The following is a 12935-nucleotide window of genomic DNA, read 5'->3' as shown; positions in this document are numbered from 1 at the left end:
TTAATAAATTTGCGTATAATATCCTTATTATATATGTATGTACATATTTTAACAAGTTTTATTTTCCGTACACGTATCAATGATTCGTTAAATTGTACGCTTTTTAAAGCTCCAACATACGATACCTATTTTTCACGTTTAAAACACGTTATTTTTACACTTTTTTCAATAATACATATAAAATTCACGCATTTTACCTATATTTTTAGCATATTATTGATTAAATAAATATTAAAAATTTTAAAAAAATAGCCCAAATTTGCGAAGTATTATTTTAATAAAGTTATACACTTCCGTATTTTTCACATGAGAACTGTTAAACCCACCCCGTTGTCTTATTTCACCACCCACGTTATATTTACACCCACTATAAAAAGTTAAAAAATTAAAATGTTATTTTCCCACCCACTATTATTCCTAAAATAGCCCTATATATAATTAGAGATAAATTTCTTTAAAAAAAAAGAAAATAAACAAACCTTCTAAAAATAGGAAAAAAAAAAGAAAAAAAACCATGTTTCCTTTCCAAATTCCAATTTGAGTGTCCTTTTCGAGATGCATACCAATTTGAGTGTCCTTTCCAAATTTTCCCTAACCTAATTAAAACAATTCCAACGAATTCTAGGAATTCTCATAGGAAAACATGAAACAAATTGTACCCTAACCTAATGCAAATTCAAATAAAAAGTCACAAAGCTATGCTTCAATTATTCATGTTGACAAATCAAGATGGTCCACATAAAATTATCTTTTACATGTTTGACGGAAACATAGTCATCTACTTGTTCCATAGAAATGTCATCTTCTAAATTCATTCTTTTTGCTTTCTCTGAATGATTTTGCTTTCTCTGAATGAAAGGGGATGAAAATGATGAGTTAGGGTTTATGAGAGACAAATTTTCTAAACTTTTCTTTTCTTTTCTTTTTTTATAAAAAAAAAATTAATGCAAAAAGGAGTAAATAAGGTCCCTATTAGTCATTTTACAAATGGATAAATTTGTAATTAAAAAATTCATAAAAAGGTGGGTGGGGAAATAAGACACCGGGGTGGGAATATCACCACTCTTTTCACATACTACGCATTTTACTAACTATGCTTAGCTTTTGATCTTCTTTCTATTTTTACCACTTTCATTGTAGTTTTTGAGTCCTATAAAAACGTGGCAATTTATCCTCCCACCATAAAAATAAAAAATTATAAGATTAATGAAAAATGCCTCACGAACTTATTTTTATCCAAAAATATCTAATGAACTTTTTCTAATCATAAAGACAATTAAAAATTGTATGAAGAAATAGTTGTTGATGACCCTAAACTATAACTTATTTACAATAAGGCTACCGCACCCAAACTAAACTAATTGATGATACTATCATCACGCTCTCTTATTTTTGTCATTATCACTTATTGTAAATTATATAAAGCCACTTTCATAAAAGTGAAGTTATAAAAATAAACACTTTTTAATTTTCACACGAGTGTTAGTTGTTTTCGTTTGATTTATTAATCTGAGTATCAAAATTAAAAAGAGTGAGAAGTCAGGTGAAAATCATCTACCCAATAATAAATAAGAAAAAAAATTGAAATTGTTGTGAATTTTTAATTGAAACTTATAAGAAAACAAAACATTAACCATATCCGATTCTCTCTGTCAGCCAATCCCCCATTGCGCCAATCCCCCATTTGTGCTCTCATCTCTCATACAGTTGCAGCCCTTCATCCGAGTCCTCTCCAGCTATATTCGGTAAGCATTGGTCCTTTAGCTACTCGTTCTTCCTCTCTAGCTTTCGCGTATGTAGAAACTGCTGCTTAATTTTGAATTTTTTTTCCATCTGAAATTCCTTTAAATTTCTAGCCGAATGCGCATTCAATTACCAGTTTTAGGGTTCTTTTTCTGTTCAATTCATGAATCGTTTCATCTATTTACACAGCCTTTTTAAATCCCGCAATTTGTTTTCTGTGATGGGAATTAGGCAATATCGCAAGCGCCCAGAAGTTGAAAGAGTAACTAGAAATGAAAATTGGAAAATTTTGGATTTTTGTGGGTTTTTTGTGTTTTTGTACTTATGGGTCAATGAACTGCTTTTCATTAATGAACTGCTTTTCATTGATGATGAAGTTGCACATTTTCTTGAATTTACATTCTTTGTTAGTCCTTACTCTCATGAATTGGTGTTAAAAGAGTTTGCAAATATTCGTAGCTGATTGATTTGGCGTCAGTTTCGTGATTTGTGAATATAAGCACCTTGCAAGTTGGCAAGAAATTGTTGAACTTATGCAGATTTGCAAATTGGATTAGTCTTGAAATTTTGAATTGTAGAAGATGCAGAGCATATTCTGAGGGGCTTAATTTGGTAGTTTTTCATGTTTTCCTTTATGTTTTGTGTAGTCTTTATTTATAGGATTAGGATGTATTTAGTAGGAATAGGATTAAATTTTAATTTGGTAGTTCCTAGTAGGATAAGGATTTCTTAGAAAAAAAAAGGATTGGGAATTCTAGGCTGCTGTCCTCTAGTATAAATAGGCTATGAATGTATTCAGATTTTATCAATATATTCTCAGAATCTGAGTTTTAGCTTTGAAGAAGATGAAGCATAGAAAAGCAGTAGGCCCAGACGATATACCAATTGAAGTGTGGAAAGTTTTGGGAGAGACAGGTATAACATGGCTCACTGACCTTTTCAATAGGATTTTGAAAACGAAGAAGATGCCAAAGGAGTGGCGAACGAGCACTTTGGTGCCTATCTACAAGAATAAGGGCGACGTACAAAATTGCATGAACTATAGGGGTATTAAGCTAATGAGTCATACAATGAAGCTCTGGGAGAGAGTCATTGAGCATAGATTGAGGCAAGAGACACAGGTTTCGGACAACCAATTCGGGTTCATGCCAGGGCGCTCAACCATGGAGGCAATCTATCTCTTACGAAGATTGATGGAAAGATATAGAGATGGGAAAAAGGATTTACACATGGTCTTTATAGATTTGGAAAAAGCGTATGATAGGGTCCCAAGAGACATTCTTTGGAGGATTTTAGAGAAGAAAGGAGTACGAGTAGCATATATCCAAGCTATAAAGGATATGTATGAAGGAGCAAAGACTGCCGTAAGAACTCATGAAGGACAAACCGAAAGCTTTCCCATAACTGTAGGATTACATCAAGGCTCATCCTTAAGTCCTTACCTTTTTGTGTTGGTAATGGATGAGTTAACAGGACATATTCAAGATGATATTCCTTGGTGTATGCTTTTCGCAGACGATATAGTGTTGATAGATGAAACTCAGGAAGGGGTAAATGCAAAGCTTAACCTTTGGAAAGAAGTGTTGGAATCTAAAGGTCTTCGCCTAAGCCGATCAAAGACAGAATATATGGAGTGCAAGTTCAGTGCAAATGAAGGCCAAAACGAGTTAGGGGTGAGGATCGGAGATCAATAAATACCAAAGAGCGACCGTTTTCGTTACCTAGGATCTATCTTGCAAAAGAACGGAGAATTAGATGGAGATCTCAATCATAGAATACAAGCTGGATGGATGAAGTGGAAGAGTGCATCCGGCGTGTTGTGTGACCGTCGTATGCCATTAAAGCTCAAGGGAAAATTTTATAGGACGGCAATAAGGTCGGCGATGCTGTATGGCACAGAATGTTGGGCGGTGAAGCATCAACACGTACACAAAATGGGTGTAGCGGAGATGAGGATGCTTCGTTGGATTTGTGGGCACACGAGAAAGGATAAGATTAGGAATGAGGATATCCGGGGTAAAGTAGGAGTATCCGAAATTGAAGGAAAGATGAGAGAAAATCGGTTACGGTGGTTTGGACATATGCAAAGAAGGCCTACTGACGCTCCGATTAGAAGATGCGACTATGGGACAGAGGTTCAGGGCCGAAGAGGTAGAGGAAGACCTAGGAAAACTTTGGAAGAGACTCTAACAAAAGACTTAGAGTACTTGGATCTAACGAAGGACATGACACAGGACCGAGCACAATGGCGTTCTAAGATTCATATAGCCGATCCCACTCAGTGACTTGGATTTTTCAAGTCTCCAACCGAGAAGTTTTCCTCACTCGAGAAATTAAGGGAACACTACCTCAACCTCATACTCCACTCACAAAGCTTCAACATACAAGCTTCAACAAAAGAAAATTCAAAGAACTTACCGAAGAAGGCTTTGGTGTATTTAACACAATACGTTGAAATGAAGGAAAGCTTATTTATTGATATCCCCGATAAGCTACAAATATGTACATATACATGAGTCAAAATAAACAAACAAGAGGGAGCCTTCACAAAGGTTGCTTAGGAGAAGTCTCAGCAGTCGGTAGAGCCCCAGAAAGAGAAGGCACCGGAGGGGGATCATTCGGAGCCTCAGTACTGGACAGAACCCTAGAAGGAGGAGGCATCAGAGGTTGATCATTTGGAGCTTCATTACGCGGTACAGCCCCAGAAGACGAAGGCAATAAATGCCTTTGGAACAAACCCACAAATCTCTGATGATCAAGTAAAACCTGACCATCAGATTCCTTCATCCGGTCAAGCTTCCTCTTCATGTTTGTAGCATAGTCATGTGCGAGCCGGTGCAACTGTTTATTCTCATGCTTGAGCCCTCTAATCTCCTGTTTGAGACTCATCACTTCAGCCGCCAATGATTCAACTTGGCGGGTTCGAGCAAATAGGCGTTGGGCCATATTAGACACAGAACCTGCACACTGAACACTGAGAGCCAGAGAATCCTTAACAGCTAACTCATCAGACCGTTTGGAAAATAGTCTGTTATCTTTGGGAGTGAGAAGGTTCCTGGCCACCACCGCAACGGTCATATCATTCTTCATCACGGAATCCCCAACGGTAAGAGGACCAGTAGGGGAGACGAAGGATGGGCGCCATATGTTATCTGGAGAAGGCGGGGTTGCCTCTTCAACAAGGTTCAAGTCAAAACGACGGTCGGAGGGGCCAGACATTTTCAAAGGTGTTGAAGAGAGAAGAGGTCGGACAAATCAAGATCTTAGAAGTGCAAGAATAGAGCTTCTACTGGTGGAGATTCAAGTGTGCTTTGGAACTTAATGCCAGCCCTTATAAAAATTTGCACTCGACGGAGCTTCAGAAATCGAAGAAGCGCCTGCTCAGAAATCGAAGAGGCGTTTGCTTTCTCAAAAGCTGGGCTGCTCAGAGACCACGAGGGTCGATCTCAGAAATCGAAGAGGCGTTTGCTTTCTCCAAAGCTGGGCTGCTTAAAGACCACGAAGGCCGATCTCAGAAATCGAAAAGGCACTTGCTTTCTCAAAAGCTGGGCTGCTCAGAGACCACGAGGGCCGATCTCAGAAATCGAAGAGGCACCTACTTTTCCAGCCTTTTCAGCACCTGTCACACGCACACTCAGCTTTGCGGAAATTATGGGCATTCTGTCGAAGACTTCTGGTGAAGTAGAAAGCACATGAATCTTATTGTTCAATCACCCACTTCCCACACGCAACAGTAGCTCATGGGTACCACAGATAACTTTGCCAAAGTTCTCTGCCAAAGTTGAGCACGTGAAGCTTGCAGCTCCCACTACATCGCTCTGACCAAGAAGGGTAAAAGAATAGCAAAGAAACAGCACTAACAAAGTTTAGACACATAAATTTTGAAGGTCTAGCTACCATATTATTACCCACAAAGGTAAAGGAACAGTACCACTGCTGGATAATTGGAAAGTCCCTGTGTGTCAACCTCTGTGCTTCGTGGCAAGGTAGACTAGCAAACATGCCCAACCTTTACTTACATTCGAGAAAACACTCCCAACAAGATTGCTTGCTCCAAAATCGAAGAGGCACCGTCCTCCGAATCTCCAGAGCCAGACTCCTAACATGACTACTTTCTCAAAAATCGAAGAGAGGGTAAATGAACAGTACCATTGCAGGATAATTGGAAAGTCCCTGTGTGTCAACCTCTGTGCTTCGTGGCAAGGTAGACTAGCAAACATGCCCAACCTTTACTCACATTCGAGAAAACACTCCCAACAATATTGCTTGCTCCAAAATCGAAGAGGCACCGCCCTCCGAATCGCGAGAGCCAGACTCCCAACAGGATAACTTTCTCAAAAATCGAAGAGATACCGCTCTCCGAATCTCGAGAGCCAGACCCCCAGCATGATTGCTTTCTCAAAAATCGAAGAGGGATCGTTCTCCGAATCTCGAGAGCCAGATCCCCGATAGGATTGCTTGTTCGAAAACCAATGAGGCACCACTTTCCCAACTTCAAGAGCCGGATCTCCTTGGATAAAGCTTGTATGTAATCTTCACACGCAACATCAGCTTTTCAGATACCACAGACCACTTTTTCAAAGTGCTTTGACAGAGTTAAAACATGTGAAGCTGGCAGCTCCCACTACCGTGCTATGACCAAGCAGGGTAAAGGAATAACATTACTACTTGTTGTTAGGGAGACTCCTATATATGTCGACCTCCATCCCCAACGGACAGGCAGACCTGCAAAAATGCTCAACCCTTCCTCATATCTGAGAGGGCACTCCCAACGAAGCCTTTTGAAATATTCAGCTTTCTTTCCCCCCGATAATACCTCTGCAAACAAGCTATACTAGAGCAAGAATATCTCATATCATCAGGGTTAAAAGCAAGAGTATCTCATATCATGCTTTTTCCCTGTCTTTTCCTTTGGCCTTGTTCTTACCTGCAAGACAAGGAGAAAGAGAGCAATCAGTCAACACTTGGAATCAAGCTTCCAGCCAGGAACTGACTGCCTAGAACCCCTTACTTGATTACTTACCTGGCATTGCTCTCGAGTACTCATCTTCAACATCTTATGCTTCCAGGGAAGATACCGCATCTGCCTGAGGAACATATAGGGCAAGTGAGAAGGATACAAGGAAGCATGTGGAGACAAGCGTAACAGCACACGTGCCGATACATCCATTACTCTGTCAAAAGAAAAAGTATCCCATATCAGCAGGGTCGAACGTACTCTAGATTTGATGGACTTGTTTTGACCTTCAAATTCTTCAGTCGGCCTTATACTCTGGAGGAAACCAGAAAACCCTCCAGCTCAGTTCAAGAATAAGCCTATGGAAAGTTACTTCTTCAAAAGCAAAAGTATCTCATATCATCTCTTCTCATTTTTCTTCTCTTTATCCTTCATGCTGCCTGCAAGATAGGAAGAATGTGAACAATCAGCCGGAGCTCTGATTGCTTACCTTGTCTGTCACCTCTTTCAGCAGATCCCCTAGCTCGGCGACTTGGGGGACTCCTACTACATGGTTTGTATCGCGCTTGACCAAGCCTGAAACTACAAGTAAGCTTCAAGTGAAATTGATACATTACCTTGTGCATCTCCACCAGTTAAAGATACCACCCCTGGATGGAGGAAGAGTACTTCCAGAGAAGATGCCACATCTACCTATGAGACAGATAAGGCAAGTCAAGACGATACCACACTCCAATACTTAGAAGTTTCGTGATTACGAGATCATTCTCCCACAATATTTCCTAATGTCATTTGTACTAAATCATTCACTTGTACTCACTAAATAAGAGCTTGAACCTATGTACTTGTGTAAACCCTTCACAATTAATGAGAACTTCTCTATTCCGTGGACGTAGCCAATCTGGGTGAACCACGTACATCTTGTGTTTGCTTTCCTATCTCTATCCATTTATATACTTATCCACACTAATGACCATAGCAATCTAGCGAAGATCACAAAAAGCGACCGTTTTCGCTACCTAGGATCTATCTTGCAAGAGAACGAAGAATTAGATGGAGATCTCAACCATAGAATACAAGCTGGATGGATGAAGTGTAAGAGTGCATCCGGCGTGTTGTGTGACCGTCGTAGGCCACTGAAGCTCAAGGAAAAATTTTATAGGACGGCAATAAGGTCAGCGATGTTGTATGACACAGAACGTTGGGCGGTGAAGCATCAACACGTACACAAAATGGGTGTAGCGGAGATGAGGATGCTTCGTGGGATGTGTGGGCACACGAGAAAGGATAAGATTGGGAATGAGGATATCCGAGGTAAAGTAGGAGTAGCCGAAATTGAAGGAAAGATGAGAGAAAATCGGTTCCGGTGATTTGGACATGTGCAAAGAATGCCTACTGACGCTCCGGTTCGAAGATGTGACTACGGGACAGAGGTTCAGGGCCGAAGGGGTAGAGGAAAACCTAGGAAAACTTTGGAAGAGACTCTAAGAAAAGACTTAGAGTACTTGGATCTAACGGAGGACATGACACAATACCGAGTGCAATGGCGTTCTAGGATTCATATAGCCGACCCCACTTAGTGGGAAAAGGCTTTGTTGTTGTTGTTGTTGTTGTTATTCTCAGAATCTGAGTTTCCTCTTGGGTTTCTTGCCATAGGACTCAATTATCTTGGTTCCAACTTCGATTATATTGCTCTTTTATCTCTTTTATCTGTTTTTTATTGTTTGTATTCTGTTTCTACTGCGATTTGGCTCTATTCTATCTGTTGGACAGCATCTTACTTTACCCTGTTGTTGTAGGAACATGGCGAAGCATCATCCTGACCTGATTATGTGCCGGAAGCAACCTGGAATAGCTATTGGAAGGTTGTGTGAGAAGTGACGGTAAGTGTGTAATTTGTGACTCTTATGTGCGTCCTTGCCCGCTTGTTCGGGTTTGCGATGAGTGCAATTATGGATCTTTCCAGGGAAGGTGTGCTATCTGTGGAGGGGTTGGAATTTCTGATGCTTATTACTGCAAAAAGAGTGTACTCAGCAGGAGAAAGATAGAGATGGCTGTCCGAAAATTGCAAATCTGGGAAGTGCCAAAACAGATCTGTTCTATGAACGGAAAAAAGTATGGTTTCAAGAAAAGATGATCTTTAGCAGGTCAAGTTTCGTTTAGCTTCCGGAAATTATTTTGTTGTGTTCATCATTGAGGCTTAGGCTATTTTACAATCAGGTATTTTTCTTAGGAAGCTTGCTTATTACTGCTTATATTTTCTCATTCGATATATTTCCAACCTACTCTCATTCTGTGTGGCTAGTCTAGTGAAGTAATTTATGACTTGAGTAAATCTCCGTCGTAATCTTTGTAGTTAATCTGTGGCATCCATCTATGGATGTTTGAACTCCTCAGTGTACTTGGAGCTTTGTTAATCCAATTTTAAATATGCGATTTTATGTTAATTATCTCAACTTGGCATTTCCTTTTATCTTCTACTGAAGTTGCGAAGGGATTCTGCTAAAGATTGCTTGTTGGTTAATGGTTCAGTATGTCAATGCCATACTCTTTCAAAATCCTTCAAAATCTCAATTGAATTCATCCCGCTTAGTGATTTTGGCCAGATAGTGTGTCTTGTCCAACCTTTTGCTCCAGAATTCGATCCCCTTCCTGTACATTATGGTAGTAAACAGAAAAAACCCCGGTATACAATGCGATCCGAAACTTCTGCTCTGCAGATGAACACCTTTGGTAGATGATCCAACCATACAGATTTCGATACCAACCATTCAGATTTCGATCAAGCTCTATACGGTTATTGAAAAACCGTATATTTCAATATGTACATATATGTATATTATGTTTATGGTAAAATACAAATCATTCTGACGTATACAGCAAACTGAAGCACTCGTAAATTTACGAATGAGGATAAATAATTAAGAAATAGTTATATTGTTAATCGTGACATCAAACCTCATTGGATTTCCCGCTTTATGTAAAAAAAAAAAGTTAGAGACTTGTTGAGGTGATAAGGACAACCAAATTTTATGTCCCATGACACGTAGCAGTCCCCTTTTCAATCATTGGTGGGTCAAATTGCCAATTGGCAACACCAGCATCCCATCACTTCCAGCAACTGGAACACGTCATGAACCAATTTTAACAAAAATGTCAATTCAGCAGCAGCTTGTTGCTGAATATATCTCATGGCAGCCAAATTCTGTCATCAGTAAAAGCCGAGGAAATTTTGTCACCTTCCCTTCAACTTCATTGCAATTCGCAATCACTTGGAACTGTGGTTTAGGTGATACCTAGTAAGTGAGTGATCTATTAAATGACCTAACTCAGCCTTTTCTCTTAGAATAGATTATCCTCTCTGCTTAGACGTAAAGTTATTAACTACATTGTAAAGATGAAGAAATGGTACAGTGGAAGAGAAAGATGATAGAGAGAAAACCAGAAAGATTGTATCGATTAAATGGAGAAAATGTATACAAAAGAACTTAAAGAAATGATAGCTATACAATCCCTTATATAGCCATATAACCTAATTACAATAATACCCTTCTAACTATACTAACCAATCTTATCCTTATGACAACCTACCAACACATTTCAACTAACTATATTCTTCATTACTAAGTAACCATGTCATCACTAATGACTATGGTTAATACTCCCCCCTCAAACTGAACTTGGTGTAGCCAAGTGAAGGTTGAACGATCTAGAACGCTAAAACTGATCTGGAACTGCAAGACCAAGATGTATGCAGGGGCTGTTGTCGTTCATCAATTCTGCCATGTTGGCTATTTCTCATTTATTGGTGGTGGTTCTGTGATGGCACAGGATGTTCCAAAATACATGATGGTGGCAGGAGAAAGAGTTGTGCTTCGTGGTCTTGGTCTGAACATACCCAACAAATGTTCGACAGTGAACTGAGAAGCCATAGTTGACACTGCCAAGAAACGAAATCTACCAAGGAGAATGACACTCCCAAGAAACTAAACTACCATGGAGAATGACACTCCAAGAAACTAAATCTACCAAGGAGAATGACACTCCAAGAAACCAAATCAGCCAAGGAGAATGACACTCCAAAGCACAACACAAATCTCACACTTCTACTAAAAATACCAAATAAGGAGACTGACACTCCATGAACACAAATCATACAGCAACTTAGGAGAATGAAACTCCAAATCATACTGCAACTTAGGAGAATGAAACTCCAAGATTCATAGAAAGAATGACACTTTCTTCTTTAAATTGACAAGAAAACTAATACTTGCAGAGATCAACACATCAAGACCACAGCTTCACTTCAATTAAACCTCGAAAGTACATCAAATACCACAGCTTCAACAAACACCCAATGTCTTCACCAGATCAACAGAATTGCAGAAACTCCCACACATTGTTGATGCAGAAAGAATAACACGGTCTTGAAAGATTGACATTTTCTTGACTACAAAACTTCGTATTTCTACACATCAACATATCCAATACAATATATGCAGATGAACACAAACACCCAAATCAACATATGTATCCCAGATCAATCAGAAATATCCCACTTCAACAACTTGAGAATTTAGCGACCCAGAAATCAAAAATTGACTATAATCTTCGAATTAAAGGAATAACAACACCTGAAACAATCACGAAGACACTGAGCAACCCAGAAGAATCCAACACTCTGATTTCGGAGACATCCAACAGCAATTCACGAAGACTGCCACTCCATCGTTCCAACTTCGCACCTCTGCGACAACCCTCGGAGGCGATAACAGCGGAAGAATCAGGATCGGACAACACCAGAAGAAAGAAATCACGCAATAAAGAAATCGAGGCGGTGACGCAATGCGTTTTGGTGACAAGGTACGAACTGTAAGACGGATTAATCAAATCAAGACTCTTCTACTGTGCTGAGATCCAAAGGGTGCTCTGTCATGGCGTCGTTTCTTGAACTGCAATTTCATGGTTCTTTCTTCAAGTTCTAGACGATACTAACTGCGTTTGCTCCGTTTGACCAAGTTCTGATGAACCGGGTATGCAGCCTTCATAGTAACTTTTGAACTGGGAATTTCGTCAAACACCTGGAGTGCATAAGTGACATATATTTCATTGGTGGTGGTCTGCAAACACCCAAAAGCCAAAAGATTGAACTTGGAATTCCTGCGAGTCAGCAACAACTTCACAAAAAAAATCAACCCATAAATCCGAGTCGTTCGAGGGAGGATCTGAGAACCCAATCAAATGACATCGCAGGAGCAGGGAGTGATGGACACTGCCAGGCTCGACGACATAATCAGGCGGCTCACGGAGGTCCGATTGGCCAAGCCAGGGAAATCTTTCTTCAGCAGCCCAATTTGTCCAAACTCGAAGCCCCAATCAAAATTTGCGGTGAAACCCAGATGAAAAATTGAGGTTCTTGATTCCTGTTCTCCATGGAAATGCTTGGATCTTTTCACAACAGATTCAAGAAAACCCAGAAGAAAAGGACCATCGAGCAGCCAGAGAAGGTAATAAAGAAAAAAAAATCCAGAGACCAAACAAAAAAAATAAGAACTATGAATACGCGGAAATGAAAGAAAGCAACGAAGAAAGATAGAAGAGAAATCAACCACCAAGATCCATGGCGTGAGCCTTGGTGGCACTGATACCATATTAACTACATTGTAAAGATGAAGAAATGGTACAGTGGAAGAGAAAGATGATAGAGAGAAAACCAGAAAGATTGTATCGATTAAATGGAGAAAATGTATACAAAAGAACTTAAAGAAATGATAGCTATACAATCCCTTATATAGCCATATAACCTAATTACAATAATACCCTTCTAACTATACTAACCAATCTTATCCTTATGACAACCTACCAACACATTTCAACTAACTATATTCTTCATTACTAAGTAACCATGTCATCACTAATGACTATGGTTAATAAAAGTATCGTGGTCTCAAAAAAGATTTTTCATGCAACATAAATGCTACCTCAAATTCATATACTGTCATGTGGAAGAGATAAGACACATAAAAATGTGTGATTGTTTCATCATAGCGTCACATGTACATCTCGCTGTGGATAAGTTTACCTCCTCCATACAAGACTTGAAGACATAATATGGAACACCAAAAGTTCCTGTCCCTCTATACATGCTCTAAATTACAACAACCAGAACACTAGTTCCCTTTTTAGTCGAAATAGTCATGTATAAGCCGAGCTACCAAACCGACCTTCACTCATT

At 39.5% G+C, this 12935-nt stretch overlaps 1 pseudogene; it reads left to right on the top strand.

The window, feature by feature from the left end:
- Positions 1-1585: 1585 nt before the first annotated feature.
- Positions 1586-9150, top strand: LOC103419383 (PHD finger-like domain-containing protein 5A; annotated as a pseudogene).
- Positions 9151-12935: the final 3785 nt, after the last annotated feature.

Source organism: Malus domestica, chromosome 04 (genome assembly GCF_042453785.1).
Source record: "Malus domestica chromosome 04, GDT2T_hap1".
NCBI classification, from domain to species: Eukaryota; Viridiplantae; Streptophyta; class Magnoliopsida; order Rosales; family Rosaceae; genus Malus; species Malus domestica.
This window is presented reverse-complemented; position numbering and strand designations above follow the sequence as displayed.